The sequence below is a fragment of the Pan troglodytes genome, chromosome 1 (assembly GCF_028858775.2).
Source record: "Pan troglodytes isolate AG18354 chromosome 1, NHGRI_mPanTro3-v2.0_pri, whole genome shotgun sequence".
Taxonomy (NCBI): domain Eukaryota; kingdom Metazoa; phylum Chordata; class Mammalia; order Primates; family Hominidae; genus Pan; species Pan troglodytes.
In genome coordinates, this window is record NC_072398.2 from 181,711,970 (window position 1) to 181,729,376 (window position 17,407).

Below are 17,407 nucleotides of genomic sequence, written 5' to 3' on the forward strand. Positions count from 1 at the left end.
CTTTGTTTTTTAATTGGACCACTGTGCTCAGGGTGGAGCCCATTAAGGAACATGGCCCAATAATTTAAATTATTAGCATTTGTCATGTTTAGAGCCTAATAATTTAGATAGATGAAAAGTAGACACAGCTAGGAGGCAGAGAATTTAGATTTTTTAAAATCAAGGATTTTATTTTTACACGAATCCTGGGTCTCCAAAAAGAGGGAAACACCATGGGACTGGGCTACACAACAGTTTTATATTTTACTCCGTTATAAAGACAGTTTTCTAAGTATTTAAACTGCATGTTTTTAAAACTAAGTGCACAAAGAAATGAGTGGCCTCCTGTAGTAATAACATTAGTGTGACAATGTAACAAATAACATTCATTGTACCACTGCCAGCCACTTCCAAAACTGTAGTTCTCACCAGTGACCTGACATCCATTGTACACACAAAGGCCAAGTTTTCTGTCACAGCATGAAGTAACTTTTGGTACCCTCAAAAGCCAAAGAGATGAAATAATGTATTATAAAAGACAGCAGAGTTTTAGACCTGAGAGTATCCTTTCCATGACTCTTGAAACTAGAAGGAAAATAGAAGGCCCCACAAATGGGGTGAAGGGGTACCTTTTTCTGCGTTAAGACGTCTGAGTCATTGGACATCTCTTTTAGATTTTTTATGTAGTACCAAAGATGGAGAAGAAGGAGGGGTAGGGAGGAATAAAAGTAAATGGTAGAATATTTTGTAAGAAAGGAAGTGAACAGACAGACCAAATACATAATTTAAAAACGGTTTTAGTCAACTAAGAAATCTAAGAACAGAATCGGAAAAGAGGGAATGTCAAAAGTATTTTAGATATGTATATGTACGTGTGTGTGCGTGTGTGTGTGTGTGTGTGTGTGTGTGCTATCTTTTAATTGAGTTGACTTTGAACTATGGAGCTCTTAGAGAAAACACAACGCTTTGAAATCTCTTATTATCAGATTTTAGCCAGGACAAACAGCTGAAATTTCTGGCTTTTGAATTTTTTTTTTAAATCGAAAGTACCCTTCTACCTCATAAGATCTAGAACCACCCCAAAGAGAGTTTACAGAAAGGAAAGTTTTATGTGCAAGTGGTGTACAACCCACATCTGTCTGGCCATATTTTCTGGGGTCTCAGCTTCTTAACTGACCATCTATACACAAAGTCCCAAAAGTCCCATATGTCCCCATAGATGGAAGAATATAAGAAATCAAAAGCTGCTCATGGAAGGACAGGATTAATAAATAGTTACCTTCAAAAATAAAAAGTTACATAAATATCAACTGAAAGAGACTAGTTCTCTGACTACGAATTGAACCTAGGCCATGGCAGTGAAAGTGTGGAATTTTAACTACTAGACTACAAGGTGGAGTAGCCTTCACTGCGAATCCCATAGGAAACCCACAGCTGGCAGTTTGAGCTTTCAAAGGACTTTAACTTTATTTTAGTTTAGATTTTTGTTCTTTAATTTTGTAAAGAGAATTTTAAGACTAATCATGGCACTATTATGTTTTTATTTTAGTTTGATATTCTCATCAATTGTTTGGAATAAGAAATCTCTCCTTTTTTAAAATTCAGGAGTCAAATTTAAAGGACCTATCTTTTTGCCATTGATAATTAGAATTCCCAATGATGTACTTATTCCAGTAGTGACTCAGTTTAATAACTTCATTATGGAAAGCCCAGGATGTAATTTTCTAGGTTTAGAAAAATAGGTGTTTTCTAGAGAGGGAATAGAAGAGGCAATCCTGAAGATCCCCCACCCCACAAAAAATTTTACTCCCAGGAGTAGGCAAAAGGATCTTGTCACAGACAGTTGAGGTTGGTGTTTATGTAACCCATGAATTTGTGAGGAGCCACCAGTGACAGACCTGTTAATTTGTAACACCACGTAGAGCCTCCTAGGATTAGACTTTCCCAGAACTAACCAAACAACAAAGGTTGAGAAAAAAAAAATATATATCCCCCTGAGAGCTTAACATGCTTGGAATAAACAGTGTGTTTGGGTACCCAGCCAATTTGAGACTGGCCACCTGACATGACCTGAAAATCATGTCCCCCAGATGGTGGAAACCAAGAGAGAGAGCTCCTACTTGGTCACAAGGAAGCTTTCAAGGACATAAAACAAGATGAGAAGGAATCTCACTCACTACCCCTCTTTATGACAGAATAGCACAGAAAAACAAGGACAAGGAAAAACTATTTCTGGGAGAAGAGAGACCAAACAATATGAATATTCATGCCAGAAAGCACCAAAAAGTACACCAGAGTCACTATCCCCAAGACTAGTCACAGAAATCCTTTTCTCCCGTTAATCAAAATTTTGCAGAGGAAAAAGAGACAAACAGTGATTTTTTACCATCTGCTTGACCAGATTGCACAGAGAGAGGTTGGAGCCTAGCTGTTAAGAAATTCATATTTTTTCATCAGTTTATGAGGTCCTAGGTTCCCTTAACTGCAGGTTCAAGAAGAGTGGCGTTTTGGTATTCTGCTCACAGTGCCAAAATTGTAGGGATTAAAGGAAAACTTCCCCTTCACTCTCTAAAGCTTCTTTGAAAAATCAACTCACAAAAGGCAGATTAATCAGAGAAAAGGATTATAAATTTATTAACGTGTACATAGAGGAAAAATCACAAAAGGATTACCCTAACCCCCAATGGGATGCAGAACCTTATATACCACCTTGAGCTTATGGGAAGAATGGGAGCTCAGAGCATGGCCAAAACAGGTTATGGTGGTAAATCAGGACATGGTGGCAAGACAGCTTATGGGAGAGAAAGAAGAGGGGACTTGACTAACAACATGGTCTTTTATGTAAATGAAACCTCACAGGTAGTAGCCTTCAGAGAGAATAGATAGTAAATGTTATTATCAGACCTTTAAAAGTGTCAGACTCTCAGTTAATCTTTTCTGGATCTGGGCAAGGAAAGGCCTGGTTGTATCAATTCAAATTCTCTGCAGACACAGATTTCCCACACAAAATACAGCTTTACAGGGTTATTTCTATTTGTTGGCTCTTTGAACAGCCATCTCAAAATATGTCAAATAAATATATTTTTGGATAAAATATTTTGATTTCTTTCAATAACAAAGCACCAAAAACCAGTGGCTTAAGACAGGAAACATTTATTAATGCTCGTTAAGTCCATGGGCCAACCGGATGGTTTTTCTGTATTAGTGATCAGCTATAGATTAATCTGCTGATCTTGTCTGGGTGCTCTCATATATTTGGAAGTCAACCGTCTATATGTTGGTCTAAGATGGATTCAGTTGGAATCATTGGGCTTTAGTCAATGTAGTCTCATCCACTGTCACCCTACCCTAGATTTGATCAAATGCTGATAGTAGGATTTCAAAGAGAATATGGAACTACACAAGGCTTCTTGAGGTCTTGGCTTAAAGCTGCTGTACCATCGTTTTACCAGGTTTTATTGGGCAAAACCAATCACCAGATCAGCCCAAATTCAAAGGTGTCACCTTTTGATGGGAGGAGCAGCAAAATCATAGTATAAAGAATATGGATATAGAGTAAGCAGAATAGTTCTGAACAATTTTCAGTCTAGCACATATGATTTGTATGCGTTTATAAGAAAATAGACTACCATTAAATGTCTCATCAAGAAAAGGCTGTGCCACCATTAAGCAAGGTAATCTAGGACTCAAATCCTTCCTCATTTTATTATAAAATGATAACAAAAGCCAATAGAAGTATATACCTAATGGAAGCCAGAAGTGGGTAGCAGTGTGAGAAATCATGCAGCAGGTAGAAAGGCCCCCTCAAGGGATGTACTGAAGAAATTTTTAAAAGGAAGGCAAAGCACTGTGCTTGTACTTATAATTCCAGTTACTTGGGAGTCTGAGGCAGGAGGATCACTTGAGCCCAGGAGTTCAAAGCTGCATGAGCCATGATCACACTATTGCACTCCAGCCTGTGCAATAGAGTGAGATCTTGTATTTGTGTGTGTGTGTGTGTGTGTGTGTTTAAAAAAAAAAAAGGAAAGGAATTTTGGTTTTGCCTGAGTTTAGAAACCTATGCATTCCTGTTTGAGAATTTCAGAAGCACTGAGAAAACCTATAGCTTCTTCCCCTGTGCCTGATGAATAGCCCATTAAAAAAAACAGATGTATATACCTGTTATTTCATCTGTCCTATTAACTCCGTAGCACTTCTGTGCAGGGGAAACATGAAGTGAGTATAGGTGGAAATTCATTCATGGGGTGCATTATAGGTTGGCCTAGTATTGAAGCCATCCACTCGGCTGGTTTTCTATTTATTATCCTTGACTTTCCCATCACGCAGGAAGGAGAACCTGTTTAATAAATAATAGGTTTAAAGAAAGCCTAACAAATCAGATTTTATTTAATATACACTGATATGGTTTTGCTGTGTCCCCACTCAAATCTCATCTTGAAGTGTAGCTCTCATAATTCCCATGTGTTATGGGAAGAACCCAGTGGGAAATAATTGAATCATTGGGGTGGTTTCCCCCATGCTGTTCTTGTGGTAGTGAATACATCTCATGAGATCTGATGGTTTTTATAAGAGGTTTCCCCTTTCTCTTGGCTCTCATTCTGTCTTGCCTGCTGCCATGTAAGATGTGCCTTTTGCCTTCTACCATGATTGTGAGGCCTCCCAGCCACGTGGAACTGTGAGTCCATTAAACCTCTTTTTCTTTATAAATTACCCAGTCTTGGGTATGTCTTTTTTTTTTTTTTTTTTTTTTTTGGGACAGAGTCTCGCTCCGTTGCCCAGGCTGAAGGGCAGTGGTGTGATCTCAGCTCACTGCAACCTCCACCTCCCGGGTTCCAGTGATTCTCCTGCCTCAGCCTCCCGAGTAGCTTGGACTACAGGCGTGTGCCACCATGCCCGGCTAATTTTTTGTATTTTTAATGGAGACAGGGTTTCACTGTGTTAGCCAGAATGGTCTCAATCTCCTGACCTCGTGATCTGCCCGCTTTGGCCTCCCAAAGTGCTGGGATTATAGACGTGAGCCACCGTGCCTCGCCTTGGGTACGTCTTTATCAGCAGTGTGAAAACAGACTAATACATACACTCTGACTTCAGCCCTGTCAGTACCTACTTTGCAGTTACAAAAGATATGAAGGATTTTGCCCTGATCTCAGTCATCTTACAAACCATACATAGCCACAACTAGGAGGGGAAATGTACTATGGTACTAATTTCAAAGTGATTTGACTCAGAACTACACATCATCTTTTGGGAAGTGGCTCAAAAGAAAGTGTACTCTTCCCATTCAGGCAGATGTGATCACTGTCCTCTGTGCACTATACCCAAAGCTCCAAGAGTTCTTGACATATTCTTCTATTTTTGCATTAATGACACTGGGTTTGCAGTAACTTGTTTACTTGCTTGTTTTCTCCATAACAGTATGCGTTTCCTCAGAGTAGAGCATTTACTTATTCAGCTGACTCTACAGAGACCAGTATAAACCCTGGAACAGTCATTCATTGCAGCCTTAGGTGCTTTTTCTGAAACACAAATCTGAACCTTTCACACCTACAATTAAAACCCTTCAGTAGGCCCTTCATATTGCTTTCAGTGAAAGTTAAAACTTTTTAACATGCTCATATGTCTTAATGACACAGTCTGATCTCTTGCCCTACCCAGCCCCAGAATTACCACTTAGCCTTTGTTCTTGTTGCTCTCTCTGACTGAAATGTCTTCCATGTGTTCTCTCCTGCCTGGCCAGTCCTTATTCCTCAGCAAAAATTCACCTCTCCTTCCCTTAGGCTGGCTACAGACTCTACCTTAGCGTGTGTGTGTGTGTGTGTGTGTGTGTGTGTGTGTGTGTGTGTGTGTGTGTTTTACAGGTTTATTTTCCTCACTTAAGGGCAAAGGGCCCAGTCTTATTAATTTATATAATCTCAGCACATAGCAGAGTAGGAAACCCATAACTGTTTATTTAATAAATATTAAAATTATGATTAAATGAATATGTTTGAATTAGTGCTAAAATTTAGAACAAAATTCCATGTAGGAAATGCTGTCAGATTGAGGAAAAGAGAGGCTTTTTTTTTGTCTGTATCTTGGTGGATATTTATTTTGAGTAGGGAGAAGAAAGAGTCTCCCTGAAAGATCTTTTTCTTCTTTCTGTCATGTTGCAAATGCCCTTGTTTGATATGCTAAACTCCCCTTGATGAGAATGTTTTGCTCCATTCCCCTTTTACCTCTTTTGGCTGCCTTCTCACAAGTTTTCAGTGAGGGAGAAGAATCTTCTAATGTGCAATCTGCAAGCCATTTTTTTTTTTTACCATCTCTGTCAGACTGCAGTATCTGTGTGAAGATTGACAATTTCCAGTTAGCAAGACACAGGTGCAGCTAATTAACAAACTTTGTTGATTCCCTGTGACTCTTCAACATCAACTTATAATAGATAAGGATTCGTTTTTCACATAGTGATTATCCAGACTCCATGCTTTTGATATATGAGGCCCAGGATTGTTCAGCATTTTTTGAAGACTTTAGGTGGCAACTTTTTGGTTCTTCATGGGCAGGAGACTTAGCGTAATCATACATATGATCTGTCTCTCTATATCCTTACATACATACATGCACATATATGTATATATATGTGTCTATACACACGTACATATTCATATATATGTACATGAAGCTACACATATATAGGAAACATATCTATAAATTGTATGTAATGTATATAGATGTATAGGTTCATGTACGTATATATGTACATTATGTACATATATATGTAGTCTTTTATTGTTCCCTAAACACATTGTCTGGGCAATTATATTTAATTCTAAGAACTCTACCAGATGGGTATGATTTTCCTCCCTACAAATAACAGGCTCAGAAAGATGATAAATCACATAGTAAGAAGTAGGCTTGAAACTCCAGCATTTCTTTCCACAATGCTGGGAATCAGGCTGCACTCCCAATAAGTAATATAAAAACTGGGAATATGGCTCCGAAGTAAAGGAGCTGATTGGTTGAACAAATAGAGATCTAGATTTTATCCCCAACTCAGCCCCATACCATATTATCTATATAACCTTTGATATGTCATGACACCAAGGCAGATTGATCCTAAACTCCTGTGTAGTTCTGCCCATTTCACACCAACCTTTGTACATGGTGCAATATGATTAGAACATGTTATCAGACGTACTCCAAAGAGCTTTTCCCCACTGAGTTATAAACCTTCTGTATTATCAGAGGAGGTTAAGTGCCAAGCGTTAGTCTCAAAGGAGTTACTGACATCATTCATAATAAAAACTACTCATACCTAAGTTATGGACTCAAATTCATTTTTAAGTTTAAATATAACCATTTGTAATATAAAACTAGGATAAATGATATGGAAATTACTAAATAAAGAAGGAAAAACATGAAAATATTTTAAGGAAATATTGTATAACAAAAAATTTTAAAACATAGTGAGGAAGCATAAACAAAATGAATTATGAAAGAAAATAACCATAAAATATAAGAAAAATCACTGAGTGTGATTGAAACCAAATAAATCTTAAAAGGAAAACATTCACTAGAGATTTGCCATAATATAAATTGAAACATATCATGAAACTACAATTATCAAAATTATTGGGAGGGCCGGGCGTGGTGGCTCACGCCCATAATCCCAGCACTTTGGGAGGCCAAGGCAGGCGGATTGCCTGAGCTCAGGACTTCGAGACCAGCCTAGTCAACACAGAGAAACGCCATCTCTACTAAAATACAAAAATTAGCCGGGTGTGGTGATATGCGACTGTAGTCCCAGCTACTCAGGAGGCTGAGGCAGGAGAATTGCTTGCACCTGGGAGGCAGAGGTTGCAGTGAGCCACGATAGCGCCACTGCACTCCAGCCTGGGCGACAGAGTGAGACTCCGTCTCAAAAAAAAAAAAAAATTATGGGAGGCTGTCATTAGGATAAACATACAGATCAGTGGAACAGAAATTGAAGTCCAGAGATAAACCCAAACATATAAAAATTTATTATATGGAAATGGTAGCATTTAAAATTAGAAAGGAATGACTTATTCAATAAATGATATTGGCACAACTTGCTAACCATTTGGAAAAAACTACATTATTCTACTTCATATTTTACACTAAAGTGTCAAATGAATTAAAGTTATTTAAATTTTTATATTTTTAAATTAGGGAAATTTCATATATACATAAAATAACATAAAAGCACTCAATAAAATGAAGCAGATATTAACATTTTGTCATCTTTCAGATCCTGCTTGCTTTTATTGATTTTGATAAATAAGTCATTATGGATATAGCTAACATCCTCTCTCCTTACCTCTTTCTTTCTATCAGAAGTTACCAAATTTCTGAAATTATTATTACCATGCATAATTTTGTATTTTTATTATACTTGTATTATATATAAGTATACAAATATACTACTGTTTTGTGTTAAAATGCTTGCCATTTTCATTAAACATAGTTTTTGGAAGTTTCTCTATGTTGATAAATGTCACTCTAATGCATTCATTTTAAATGCTGAAAAGTATTTTGTACTAATGAACCACAATTTATCCAGTTTTTTAAATTAAGCGGTTTTAGTTACTTTTTTGTTTTCCTATTATAAATGAATAGTGATACAGTGAACAACCCTGTATGTGTCTCCTTATACAATGGGCAAAATTTGTTTAAGGAGAACACATAGAAGTGGAATTGCTAGGTTATAGGTTATAAACATCTTAATTGTCAAGTACCCCTCTAAAGAGGCTCTTCTATTTTACATGCTTACCAGCAATGTTCAAAATCATTGTTCTTTCATAATTACCAATACTTGATATTAGATTTGCTAATACTTGATATTAGATTTACTTTTTTGCTGATATGATGGATGAGAAATTTCATTATTTTCTTAATTTATATTTCCTCAACTGCTAGTGGAGTAATCATCTATTCATATATTTAATTTACAAACCTTTATATTCCTCCTTCTATATCTTGTCTGATTATATGCTTGGCCTATTTTCTATTGTATTGTTGGTCTTTTATATTTTGATTTATAATAGTTCTTTATAAATTTGCATATTAAACCATTGTGAGGATTACTCTATTTTTTAATCTTTTTTTGTTTTCAGAAAGTCATCAATATTCATTTAATTGTCTATTTATTTAATTTTATTATTATACTTTAAGTTTTAGGGTACATGTGCACAATGTGCAGGTTAGTTACATATATATACATGTGCCATGCTGGTGTGCTGCACCCATTAACTCGTCATTTAGCATTAGGTATATCTCCTAATGCTATCCCTCCCCACTCCCCCCACCCCACAACAGTCCCCAGAGTGTGATGTTCCCCTTCCTGTGTCCATGTGTTCTCATTGTTCAATTCCCATCTATGAGTGAGAACATGCAGTGTTTGGTTTTTTGTCCTTGCGATAGTTTACTGAGAATGATGATTTCCAGTTTCATCCATGTCCCTACAAAGGACATGAACTCATCATTTTTTATGACTGCATAGTATTCCATGGTGTATATGTGCCACATTTTCTTAATCCAGTCTATCATTGTTGGACATTTGGGTTGGTTCCAAGTCTTTGCTACTGTGAATAGTGCCGCAATAAACATACGTGTGCATGTGTCTTTATAGCAGCATGATTTATAGTCCTTTGGGTATATACCCAGTAATGGGATGGCTGGGTTAAATGGTATTTCTAGTTCTAGATCCCTGAGGAATCGCCACACTGACCTCCACAATGGTTGAACTAGTTTACAGTCCCACCAACAGTGTAAAAGTGTTCCTGTTTCTCCACATCCTCTCCAGCACCTGTTGTTTCCTGACTTTTTAATGATTGCCATTCTAACTGGTGTGAGATGGTATCTCATTGTGGTTTTGCTTTGCATTTCTCTGACGGCCAGTGATGATGAGCATTTTTTCATGTGTCTGTTGGCTGCATAAATATCTTCTTTTGAGAAGTGTCTGTTCATATCCTTTGCCCACTTTTTGATGGGGTTGTTTGTTTTTTTCTTGTAAATTTGTTTGAGTTTATTGTAGATTCTGGAATATTAGCCCTTTGTCAGATGAGTAGGTTGCGAAAATTTTCTCCCATGTTGTAGGTTGCCTGTTCACTATGAAGGTAGTTTCTTTTGCTGTGCAGAAGCTCTTTAGTTTAATTAGATCCCATTTGTCAATTTTGTCTTTTGTTGCCATTGCTTTTGGTGTTTTAGACATGAAGTCCTTGCCCGTGCCTATGTCCTGAATGGTAATGCCTAGGTTTTCTTCTAGGGTTTTTATGGTTTTAGGTCTAACATTTAAGTCTTTAATCCATCTTGAATTGATTTTTGTATAAGTATAAGGAAGGGATCCAGTTTCAGCTTTCTACATATGGCTAGCCAGTTTTCCCAGCACCATTTATTAAATAGGGAATCCTTTCCCCATTGCTTGTTTTTCTCAGGTTTGTCAAAGATCAGATAGTTGTAGATATGCGGCGTTATTTCTGAGGGCTCTGTTCTGTTCCATTGATCTATATCTCTGTTTTGGTACCGGTACCATGCTGTTTTGGTTACTGTAGCCTTGTAGTATAGTTTGAAGTCAGGTAGCGTGATGCCTCCAGCTTTGTTCTTTTGGCTTAGGATTGACTTGGCGATGCGGGCCCTTTTTGGTTCCGTATGAACTTTAAAGTAGTTTTTTCCAATTCTGTGAAGAAAGTCATTGGTAGCTTGATGGGGATAGCATTGAATCTGTAAATTACCTTGGGCAGTATGGCCATTTTCACAATATTGATTCTTCCTACCCATGAGCATGGAATGTTCTTCCATTTCTTTGTATCCTCTTTTATTTCATTAACCAGTGGTTTGCAGTTCTCCTTGAAGAGGTCCTTCACATCCCTTGTAAGTTGGATTCCTAGGTATTTTATTCTCTTTGAAGCAATTGTGAATGGGAGTTCACTCATGATTTGGCTCTCTGTTTGTCTGTTATTGGTGTATAAGAATGCTTGTGATTTTTGTACATTGATTTTGTATCCTGAGACTTTGCTGAAGTTGCTTATCAGGTTAAGGAGATTTTGGGCTGAGCCAATGGGGTTTTCTAGATATAAAATCATGTCATCTGCAAACAGGGACAATTTGACTTCCTCTTTTCCTAATTGAATACCCTTTATTTCCTTCTGCCTAATTGCCCTGGCCAGAACTTCCAACACTATGTTGAATAGGAGTGGTGAGAGAGGGCATCCCTGTCTTGTGCCAGTTTTCAAAGGGAATGCTTCCAGTTTTTGCCCATTCAGTATGATATTGGCTGTGGGTTTGTCATAGATAGCTCTTATTATTTTGAGATATGTCCCATCAATACCTAATTTATTGAGAGTTTTTAGCATGAAGCGTTGTTGAATTTTGTCAAAGGACTTTTCTGCATCTATTGAGATAATCATGTGGTTTTTGTCTTTGGTTTTGTTTATATGCTGGATTACATTTATTGATTTGCATATATTGAACCAGCCTTGCATCCCAGGGATGAAGCCCACTTGATCATGGTGGATAAGCTTTTTGATGTGCTGCTGGATTCAGTTTGCCAGTATTTTATTGAGGATTTTTGCATCAATGTTCATCAAGGATATTGGTCTAAAATTCTCTTTTTTGGTTATGTCTCTGCCTGGCTTTGGTATCAGAATGATGCTGGCCTCATCAAATGAGTTAGGGAGGATTCCCTCTTTTTCTATTGATTGGAATAGTTTCAGAAGGAATGGTACCAGTTCCTCCTTTTACCTCTGATAGAATTCGGCTGTGAATCCATCTGGTCCTGGACTCTTTTTAGTTGGTAAGCTATTGATTTTTGCCACAATTTCAGAGCCTGTTATTGGTCTATTCAGAGATTCAACTTCTTCCTGGTTTAGTCTTGGGAGAGTGTATGTGTCGAGGAATTTATCCATTTCTTCTAGATTTTCTGGTTTATTTGTGTAGAGGTGTTTGTAGTATTCTCTGATGGTAGTTTGTATTTTTGTGGGATCGGTGGTGATATCCCCTTTATCATTTTTTATTGCTTCTATTTGATTCTTCTCTCTTTTCTTCTTTATTAGTCTTGCTAGTGGTCTATCAATTTTGTTGATCCTTTCAAAAAACCAGCTCCTGGATTCATTAATTTTTTGAAGGGTTTTTTGTGTCTCTATTTCCTTCAGTTCTGCTCTGATTTTAGTTATTTCTTGCCTTCTGCTAGCTTTTGAATGTGTTTGCTCTTGCTTTTCTAGTTCTTTTAATTGTGATGTTAGGGTGTCAATTTTGGATCTTTCCTGCTTTCTCTTATGGGCATTCAGTGCTATAAATTTCCCTCTACACACTGCTTTGAATGTGTCCCAGAGATTCTGGTACGTTGTGTCTTTGTTCTCGTTGGTTTCAAAGAACATCTTTATTTCTGCCTTCATTTCGTTATGTACCCAGTAGTCATTCAGGAGCAGGTTGTTCAGTTTCCATGTAGTTGAGCGGTTTTGAGTGAGTTTCTTAATCCTGAGTTCTAGTTTGATTGCACTGTGGTCTGAGAGACAGTTTGTTATAATCTCTGTTCTTTTACATTTGCTGAGGAGAGCTTTACTTCCAAGTATGTGGTCAATTTTGGAATAGGTGTGGTGTGGTGCTGAAAAAAATGTATATTCTGTTGATTTGGGGTGGAGAGTTCTGTAGATGTCTATTAGGTCTGCTTGCTGCAGAGCTGAGTTCAATTCCTGGGTATCCTTCTTAACTTTCTGTCTCATTGATCTGTCTAATGTTGACAGTGGGGTGTTAAAGTCTCCCATTATTATTGTGTGGGAGTCTAAGTCTCTTTGTAGGTCACTCAGGACTTGCTGTATGAATCTGGGTGCTCCTGTATTGGGTGCATATATATTTAGGATAGTTAGCTCTTCTTGTTGAATTGATCCCTTTACCATTATGTAATGGCCTTCTTTGTCTCTTTTGATCTTTGTTGGTTTAAAGTCTGTTTTATCAGAGACTAGGATTGCAACCCCTGCCTTTTTTTGTTTTCCATTTGCTTGGTAGATCTTCCTCCATCCTTTTATTTTGAGCCTATGTGTGTCTCTGCACGTGAGATGGGTTTCCCGAATACAGCACACTGATGGGTCTTGACTCTTTATCCAATTTGCCAGTCTGTGTCTTTTAATTGGAGCATTTAGTCCATTTACATTTAAAGTTAATATTGTTATGTGTGAATTTGATCCTGTCATTATGATGTTAGCTGCTTATTTTGCTCATTAGTTGATGCAGTTTCTTCCTAGTCTCGATGGTCTTTACATTTTGGCATGATTTTGCAGTGGCTGGTACCGGTTGCTCCTTTCCTTGTTTAGTGCTTCCTTCAGGAGCTCTTTTAGGGCAGGCCTGGTGGTGACAAAATCTCTCAGCATTTGCTTGTCTGTAAAGTATTTTATTTCTCCTTCACTTATGGAGCTTAGTTTGGCTGGATATGAAATTCTGGGTTGAAAATTCTTTTCTTTAAGAATGTTGAATATTGGCCCCCACTCTCTTCTGGCTTGTAGGGTTTCTGCTGAGAGATCCGCTCTTAGTCTGATGGGCTTCCCTTTGTGGGTAGCCCGACCTTTCTCTCTGGCTGCCCTTAAGATTTTTTCCTTCATTGCAACTTTGGTGAATCTGACAATTATGTGTCTTGGAGTTGCTCTTCTCAAGGAGTATCTTTGTGGCATTCTCTGTATTTCCTGAGTCTGAACGTTGGCCTGCCTTGCTAGATTGGGGAAGTTCTCCTGGATAATATCCTGCAGAGTGTTTTCCAACTTGGTTCCATTCTCCCTGTCACTTTCAGGTGCACCAATCAGACGCAGATTTGGTCTTTTCACATAGTCCCATATTTCTTGGAGGCTTTGTTCGTTTCTTTTTATTCTTTTTTCTCTAAACTTCCCTTCTCACTTCATTTCATTCATTTCATCTTCCATCACTGATACCCTTTCTCCCAGTTGATCTCATCAGCTCCTGAGGCTTCTGCATTCTTCACATAGTTCTCGAGCCTTGGCTTTCAGCTCCATCAGCTCCTTTAGCACTTCTCTATATTGGTTATTCTAGTTATACATTCGTCTAAATTTTTTTCAAATTTTTCAACTTCTTTGACTTTGGTTTGAATTTCCTTCTGTAGCTTGGAGTAGTTTGATCGTCTGAAGCCTTCTTCTCTCAACTCATCAAAGTCATTCTCCATCCAGCTTTGTTCCGTTGCTGGTGAGGAACTGCGTTCCTTTGGAGGAGGAGAGGCGCTCTGCTTTTTAGAGTTTCCATTTTTTCTGCTCTGTTTTTTCCTCATGTTTGTGGTTTTATCTACTTGTGGTCTTTGATGATGGTGATGTACAGATGGGTTTTTGGTGTGGATGTCCTTTCTGTTTGTTAGTTTTCCTTTTAACAGACAGGACCCTCAGCTGCAGGCTGTTGCTAGAGGTTCACTCCAGACCCTGTTTGCCTGGCTATCAGCAGCGGGGTCTGCAGAACTGTGGATTTTCATGAACTGCAAATGCTGCTGTCTGATCGTTCCTCTGGAAGTTTTGTCTCAGAGGAGTACCCGGCCGTGTGAGGTGTCAGTTTGCCCCTACTGGGGGGTGCCTCCCAGTTAGGCTGCTCAGGGATCAGGGGTCAGGGACCCACTAGAGGAGGCAGTCTGCCCGTTCTCAGATCTCCAGCTCCGTGCTGGAGGAGCCAAGATGGCCGAATAGGAACAGCTCTGGTCTACAGCTCCCAGCGTGAGCGACACAGAAGATGGGTGATTTCTGCATTTCCATCTGAGGTACCGGGTTCATCGCACTGGGGAGTGCCAGACAGTGGGCGCAGGACAGTGGGTGCAGCGCGCCGTGCACGAGCCAAAGCAGCGCGAGGCATTGCCTCACTCGGGACGTGCAGGAGGTCAGGGAGTTCCCTTTCCTGGTCAAGGAAAGGGGTGACAGCACCTGGAAAATCGGGTCACTCCCACCCGAATACTGCGCTTTTCTGACGGGCTTAGGAAATGGCGCACCAGGAGAATTATATCCCGCACCTGGCTAGGAGAGTCCTATGCTCACGGAGTCTCGCTGATTGCTAGCACAGCAGTCTGAGAGCAAACTGCAAGGCGGCAGCGAGGCTGGGGGAGGGGCGCCAGCCATTGCTGAGGCTCGCTTAGGTAAACAAAGCAGCCGGGAAACTCGAACTGGGTGGAGCCCACCACAGCTCAAGGAGGCCTGCCTGCCTCTGTAGGCTCCACCTCTGGGGGCAGGGCACAGACAAACAAAAAGACAGCAGTAACCTCTGCAGACTTAAATGTCCCTGTCTGACAGCTTTGAAGAGAGCAGTGGTTCTATTTTTTTTTCAATCATTGACTTTCATTTTCATTTTTCTGTGGTATCGTTTTGCATAGTATTTTTTTTGTAAAATACTCAAATATGTCTATCTTTTCCTTCATAATTAATGCTTCTGGTGCTTTTTGTAAAAAAAAAACTGTACATACTTTGAGTCCATAAACTAATCTGCTGTGTTTTGCTTTGTGCATTTTATTTCCTAATCTATTTGGGTTTTATTTCTGTATTTGGTGCTAGGTAGAGACCCAGCTTGGTTTGTTCCATATGGATGACCGATTGATACAGGACCATTCATTGATAGTTCAAATTTTCATCTGATCTACGTTATTGTTTTTAATATGTATTGAGTCTATTCCCAGGCTCTTTGTTGTGATCCATCGGTCTAGCTATACAAATCCATAGCAATGTAAACTAAATTGTTTTAATTACTATAACATTACAGTAAGTCTTGCTATCTAAAACTCTGTTGCTGCTTTTCTTGGCCTTCTGCACTCCTATATAAACGTTCTAATTAACTTATCAACTTTTACATGCATAAGCACACATAGACACAGACACTTCCAATGGGTTTTTAGTGAATTACATAGATTTTAATAATGAATCTTCGATCTATGACTATGATAGATTTTTCCATTTACTTAACACCCTGATTTGTCTGAACAATGTTTTCTAGTTTTGCGTTTTGAAGTCTTGCACTTTTGATTACATTTATTTATAGGTATCTGATATTTGATACTATCATAATTGGTATCACAATAAAATTTTATTTTCTAATTGTTTACTGTTAGTATATAGATATACAATTGATTTTTAAGTATTGACTTTGTATCAATAAATGCCTTTTTGAATTTTATATAATTTTTTAATTGATATATTACAACTGTACATTTTTTGGTTGTACATGTGATGTTTTGATATATGTATAGAATGTATAATGATCTAATCAGGGTAATTAGGATATACATTACCTCAAACATTTATCTTTTTTTAAAAATTTGTTATAATTTTTTGTGTTTTTTAACTTTTAAGTTCATGGATAGATGGGCAAGTTTGTTACATAAGTAAACCTGTGTCATGAGGGTTTGCTGCACAGATTATTTTGTCACTCAGATATGAAGCCTAGTACCCATTAGTTATTTTTCCCGATTTCCATTCTCCCACTTTTTACTCTCCCATAGGCCCCAGTGTGTGTTGTTCCCCTCTGTGTGACCATGTGTTATCATTTAGCTCCCACTTATAAGTGAGAACGTGCAATATTTGGTTTTCTGTTCCTACTTTAGTTTGCTAAGGAAAATGGTCTCCAGCTCCATCCATGTCCCTGCAAAATACAAGATCTTATTCTTTTTATGGCTGCATAGTATTCCATGGTATATGTGTATCAAATTTGCTTTATCCACTCTATCATTGATGGGCATTTAGTTTGATTCCATGTCTCTGCTTTTTGAACAGTGCTGCAATGAACACATGCATGCATGTGTCTTTATAACAGAATGATTTATATTCCTTTGAATATATACCCAGTAATGGGATTGCTGGATCAAATGACATTTCTGTCTTTAGGTTTTTGAGGAATTGCCACACTGTCTTCCAAAATGGTTGAACTAATTTATACTCCCACCAACAGTGTATACTCATTTCTTTTTCTCCACAACCTTGCCATTATCTATTTTTTGACATTTTAATGATAGCCATTCTGACTGGTGTGAGATGGTGTCTCATTGTGGTTTTGACTTGCATTTCTCTAATGATTAGTGATGCTGAGCTTTTTTCCATGATTTTTGGCCACATGTATGTCTTCTTTTGAAAAGCGTCTTATCTTGTCTTTTGCCCACTTTTTAATGGGGTTGTTTGTTTTTTTCTTGTAAATTTATTTACATTCCTTATAGATGCTGGATATTAGACCATTGTCCAGACTGATAGTTTGCAAAATTTTTTCTCCCATTCTGTAGGTTATCATCTATTTACTCTACTGATAGTTTATTTTGCTTTTAGAAGCTCTTTAGTTTAATTAGATGCCATTTATCAACTTTTGCTTTTGTTGTAGTTGCTTTTGACATCTTTGTCATAAAATCTTTGACTGTGACTATGTCCTGAATGGTATTACCTAGGTTGTCTTCCAGGGTTTTTATAGTTCTCAGTTTTAC

General features: G+C 38.1%; 1 protein-coding gene and 1 long non-coding RNA gene across 11 annotated transcripts in view; one reads left to right on the forward strand and one right to left on the reverse strand.

Moving 5' to 3' along the window:
• Positions 1–17,407, forward strand: part of AGBL4 (AGBL carboxypeptidase 4) — a 1,457,272-nt gene that overhangs the window by 710,130 nt on the left and 729,735 nt on the right. The window contains exon 1 of one of the 10 annotated variants that reach the window (XM_063780662.1): positions 14,627–14,719. The exons of the other annotated variants lie outside the window; for them this stretch is intronic. The gene's annotated coding sequence lies outside the window, so the exon portion shown is untranslated. Of the gene's footprint in view, positions 1–14,626; positions 14,720–17,407 lie in introns of those variants that run through there. 10 annotated transcript variants of the gene reach the window in all.
• On the reverse strand, positions 3,119–15,032 carry LOC129137087 (uncharacterized). The gene is made up of 4 exons (XR_008539271.2): positions 14,966–15,032; positions 6,195–6,300; positions 4,138–4,315; positions 3,119–3,344 (listed from the first exon to the last, which is right to left on the reverse strand). It is a non-coding gene; the product is annotated as an uncharacterized LOC129137087 (long non-coding RNA).